We start from the raw sequence: 5733 nt of genomic DNA on the forward strand, positions 1-5733 counted from the left end.
CCTTGTCATAGCCCTCTGGCCCGCCCCAGAATTTACCTCCTAGGTTCAATTCCTTTCTGTCTGTCAATGACCAAGACAGGGGACGTGTCTGCTGGGCCCCTTACTGCGGGTGAATTCTGTGGTCCAGGCCTGCGATGCAAGCCCAGGACTGAGAGATAGCTGGGAAATTCGCCACCACCCCTTTTTCTGAGCACACGTGTGTGTATATTTCTTGATTTTTGTAAATAAGGAAAATGACCCTGCAAACCCTTGAACCCTGCCCTTCTTTGGAACCTGCTCGCTGGGGCACAGTGACCAGTGGGAGGTGAGTGGGGTTGGTTTGGGGGTTACGAACGGATGGGGAGGTGGGAAGTGCCCTGAGGCCTCCCACATACAGAGTACCCATGGTGTGGGGCTTTAGGAAAGCCAAAAGTCTTGCTTCTTGTCCCCGTGTGAGTTGAGAACCAGTGGATGGAGGCAGAAGACAGGCAAGTGCCGATGAAGCCATCTCTGTCACTGCCGATTGGGTTTTGGGGGTTATTCATTCTCTACCTGACTTAGGCAGAAACACACACACATATACACACACACATATACACACACACACACACACACGCACACACACACATACACACACGCACAGGCACAACAGGACAGTCCTCTTGCCAACAAGGGAAGGGAAGAAGACCCCAGTGGAGGTTCTGCAGCTGACTAGCCCCTCGAGTGGACAGTGAGGTGGGGACGGGGGAGGCCTCTGAGCCAGTCTAACTCAGTGCATCTCACCCTGGGCAGCTCTGTCTCAGAGGGGGCTTTTGGTAAAAGAATAGGGTAGTTGTGGAAGCTATTCATGACTTCTTATGGACAAGGGCCAGAGAGGTTCAACGCCTTCCTATAAGGGCTTGTGCCCAGGAGACTTGTCCTGTCCCATAGAGCCCCAGGGGAGCAAATCTGGCGGCGCAAGTTCTTCCCCCAGGAAACTAGAGGAACCAGAGTGAGGAATCCTGCTTTGCTCACAGATCCTCAGAAAATGTGTGTTGATTGCCTGGCTCACTCAGAGAATGGGCTTGGCGAAGGATTCTGGGATCTGGGAACCAGCAGTTATGGAGTGATTGCTAGGCCTGGGCTCCGTGGAGGGTCTTTTACCAGGCAGGACCCTGGGAACGCACACTGTCGCCTGGAGGAGTTCACAGGCTGGGGTGGGGGACAGTCATCCTAAGGATGTCAACCCATTGCGGTGGTGTCTGCAGGATGCACGTGCAGCCATCTTTTCATGGCACCCCACCCCAAATCTAGTTCCGTGATTGACAGATGGGGAACAGAGGTTCAGGGGTGATGTGAATGGATGGGGGTCGCACAGCGGTGTGGTAGGCAGCAGAGCTGAGGTTTAAACCTAGGTCTCACACCGAGGTCCAAGTCCTCCCCAGACGTCCCTGCCTCCACGCTTTGAGAGGACTCTGCTCCCACCGCCACCACCACTACCAGGTTGAGTGATTTCCAGAAAAGTGGCCAATGCAGACCGAGAGTCCCCTGTGCTGGAGGTGGCCCATGGGACTGTCAGATGGAGAGAAGTCAAATGACTCTTCAGAGCGGCTGTCACAGAAGGGAGACCCTCAGGTCTATCGACTCAGACTCTCAGGGACCAGGGCTCCAACTCCCAAAGGGCCACAGTCTCTGGTCAACCAAACTCCTAGTCTCATGTGCCAGCCAGAGGCCAGCGTTGACACCTGGAGCAAGTGGGTGATCAGAGGAGCCCTGTTGGCAAAGCAGTTCTACGTCGGTTGATAACCACAAGGCCAGCAGTTCAAACCCACCAGTCTGCTCCGAGGGAGAAGGATGAGGCTTTCTGCTCCTATAAAGAGGTGCAGCCTCCAAAAGCCAGGGGGACAGTTCTACCCTGTCCTGTAGGGTCGTCATGAGTCAGAATTTACATGAGGGCAGCAAGAAGAGGATGATCAGACTACAGGAGCGTGCCCCCCACCCCACCCCCCCCCACACACACTCACGAGCTGGGTGGTCTGTGCCCGTTACTGCCTTCAGGTGTCAATCCGCTCCTCTGTAAAATGGCAGTCAATACTTAGTCGCCATTGCCTCCCTTTCCCACCGCCAGCGGCTCACTCTGTGCCGACACCCCGCCGTGGGCGCTGTGTTGACATGCAATCTGCATGGAGCCCAGTGAGGGAGGCCGTCTGTTGCTCAAGTCCACTCCCTGGTCCACGGTTACAGCAATGAAGTGGCACCGCAGGGGTTTGCATCAGGGTTTGCATCTGCCTGACTCCAGCGCCCTTCTGGGCCCAGCATCTTCTTGCTGCTACAGACAGGAGCACACCCATTAGGTTTAATGAAGGCCCAGCAGGGCAGTGGACCATCGGGAGCTTGCCAGTGTCTCCTGACCTGGAATCCCTGTTTCGACAGGTTCCCCTTCTTTCCCTCAGGTGCAGGTGGGTGAATTCTCCCTTGCACCCTCTTTTTTTTTTTTTTTTTTGCCCACATCCTTCTGTTCGCTCCAGATAGAGCACAATGCAATTGATTAGGCGCTGCGTTCTCAATTTCAATCACATCCTCACCCTGCCTCCCTGAGATTACACGCGGGTCACCTTGATTGCAGTTTGCACCGTTCACAAACTCTTCGGTTGCTGCTTTACAAAACCATCTCTCGCCTCATTCACTCCCCCACCTGGCTCCTCTCCTCCCTCTCCGTGAAGGTGTGTTTTCCTGGCTTCAGCTCCAGAGGGCAAATGAATTTCAAGTTCATGGTAGAGGAGGAGGACATTTAATTTTCTAACGTGCACCACCTAAGGGAAGCCTCACCCTCACCTCAAGGTGGGGCAGAAGTGGGATCATTCCATTTTACGGAGGAGGAAACGAAGGTTCCGAAACGCTACCACACTTGCCCACACGGTCACACAGGTGTGGATGGCAGAGCTAGGCCTTGAATTCAGGGCTGTCTGACTCCAGTCTCAAGTACCCCACTGTCACGTTCCCTGTCTATTGGAGCAGCGTGGGAAAGCTCCATGCTGACCGAGCCAGGTTCAGGGAGGACACGGGCAGGTAGGGAAATGGGGTCGCCCTGTACATGCTGAGGAACCCAGCCCTTTCTTAGTGGCATACACATTGACTGATGTCTCCTGTCGGCCTGCCCAGGAGGCGGGACAGCAAACCCTACACCTGCGGGCAGTGTCAGCTTGGGGACCAAGGGAGGCTTCTCAAGGTGTGAAAGAAGAGTTTGTCTATGGAAGCCACCAGCTGGGGGAGGTGTCTCACCCTGTGGGGGTGGGGTGGGGGAGCACTTGCCCCCAGAGGTCTGGTAGAGCATAGCCCATTCATTCCAGGGTGGTGAGGCCTGAAAGAATAAGGCGCAGGGTTGGGAAGAAGAAAAGGGACCGGAGGAAAAGTCATGGGAGAGGAATCAAGTTATGGGAGAAAGCCCGAAGAAATCTGGGGGCCTAGGACCCATTCCGAGAGTTTCCCCGGATCCTACTGAGCTGGGTGAACCCGCACTCCCAGGTTGAGTGAGGGTCCAAGCTCACCCTCACCCGGTTCATGGCACACCTACTAAGGTAGAAGGTGATGTCTGCGCTCTCTGGTGGACTAAGTGGGCACTACAACCTGAACCACGGTTGTAACCTCCACCACGGATTCCAGATTCTGAACGATTCCTGCCTTGGAGAACTCAGTCTAATGTAGTAGCGGGTGAGGGGGGCAGAAAGTGACAAGATGGGGTGTGTGGGAGTACAGGGGAGACTCCTCACTGTCAGTTGGACAGTAGGAAATCAGAAAGACTTCTCAGCACGCCTGAGGTGGCGGTGTTTGTTTTTTAAGAGTTAAATCTTCCTGGTCAGCAAGGGATTACCAAAATCTAAACTCCCTGCCATCAAGTCAGTGCCGGCTCATAGTGACCCTAGAGAACTGCCCCCGTTGAGTTTCTGAGACTCTGCGTATGGGAGTGGAAAGCCGGGTCTGTCTCCCAAGGACTGGCTGGTGGTTTCCCACTGCTGACTTTGGGGTGGTGGCCCAGCCCTGACCATTCCCCCCGCCAGGGTCCTCCCAGACAAGGGCTGAGGATGGCAGAATTAAGCACGCAAGGTTCAGAGGGAGGAAATGGGACTGTGCAGGGAATTGTAATGTGTTAGGTGCTCCTGGAGTGTCACATTGGAGAGAGGTGGTAGCGGCCAAGAGTCAGGTGGTCTCTAGGTCTACCCCGCACGCACGAGACAGCGACCTTTGCTGCCATTGGACAATGGGAAGTCACAGAAGGGTTTCAAACCAGCTCCAACGAACGCACTTTCAAGAGAAGGGGTGGTAGAGGACGAGGTGGAGAGGGACACTCCTCTTGGACGCCAAGACACATAGCTTGGGCCAGGCCTGGGAACCAGACATATGGTGACACCTACAGCCGCGTCTCAGTGGAGCCCAGACTGAGAGCCCACAGATAAACCTGCCTTGGTATCTGCTCAGACACCTAACTCAGGGCCACGGGCAGATACTGCAGACCAGACACGGACCCTCCACACAGACACAGGCATCTAGGAGGTGGGAGCCTTGCACACCCTGCGGGACTCAGGAATTCTTACATGTGGTGTGGCTGTCAAGGGCTCTCTCCCTACCCTCTTCTGTCTCCCCCTGGGGTCCCTCACCACCTCTGGCAGGAACAAAGCTGACCTTTACCCTCTGACCTCTGGCCTCTCCTCCCACACCCCCTGCCCAGAGGGAGGAGCTGTTTGAAGTCTGGGCTGCAGCTGGGGTTTCCTGTTGCCTGGAGGAATGTGGGAGGCCTTGCAGGGGGGAGGGGAGAGGGGCCAGCCCAAGAGGAGGGATAAAGGGGGCCTGGGGCCAAAGGCCCCACTGTATTACAATGAGGGGGGGCTTCCTGCTTGCAGGGTCTCTGGGCCCCAGCTCTGAATTGCACCCCCATCCAGAGGAAGAGCAAGCCTGAGCCATCTGGCTCCACTCCAGGGAGCCGCTCGCTCCTGGATCCCAAGCCTCAGTCTCTTCTTCTGTGGGCTGGGCTGAGCCACGCTTCAGCTACCACACTTCCCCTAAAAGGCCAACCCCAGTGCTGCTTCCGGCTGAGAGGGAGGGCAGAACCGATCTCAACCCAAGGCTCACTTCACTCTGTCCTGGGCCTGAGTCCCTGCTGTGGCCTCTACGTAACAGTGTCATTATCATGATACTTTATCATGATACATTATCACCTCATCCTCCACCCTGCGCCCCCTGCCAGTTCTCATATTCCTGTACTTGGCTAATCTTCCCCACAACCCAGCTTGTGGCCAGGGGAGGGGTTTGCACCTCTATTGTATACCTGTGGAAACTGACTCAGAGAGGTTATAGACACACAGCCAATCAAAGCAGGATCTGAACTCTCTGTGTGAATCCTCTTCTACTTGGTCTTCAAACAGTCAGGCTCCACATCTTTTCTCTAGACACCTATATTCCCCAGCGCCTAGCTGTCACAATGCTGCTTAGAGACATGTACTTTGGACATCTCCAGGGCCTGGAGAAGGACATCCTGCTTGGTAAAGGAAAGTGGCAGCGAAAAGGAGGAAGACAAGATGGACCAACACGGTGGTCGAAGCAATGGGTTCAAGCAGGCTTTCCCTCTGTGGTCCAGAGAGAGGGTCTGCACCCTCTCTCTGCACCCACAACAACAGCTAGGTCATCTTCTTCTGATGCTAAAAGTGGTGGGAGCTGAGCCCAGAGCGGGATCAAGCAAGATGTTTGCTCCAAACCAGCCAGCGGTGATCCAAGAAGCCT

Source organism: Echinops telfairi, unplaced genomic scaffold (genome assembly GCF_000313985.2).
Source record: "Echinops telfairi isolate 266 unplaced genomic scaffold, ASM31398v2 ScPeMD7_7457;HRSCAF=8495, whole genome shotgun sequence".
NCBI classification, from domain to species: Eukaryota; Metazoa; Chordata; class Mammalia; order Afrosoricida; family Tenrecidae; genus Echinops; species Echinops telfairi.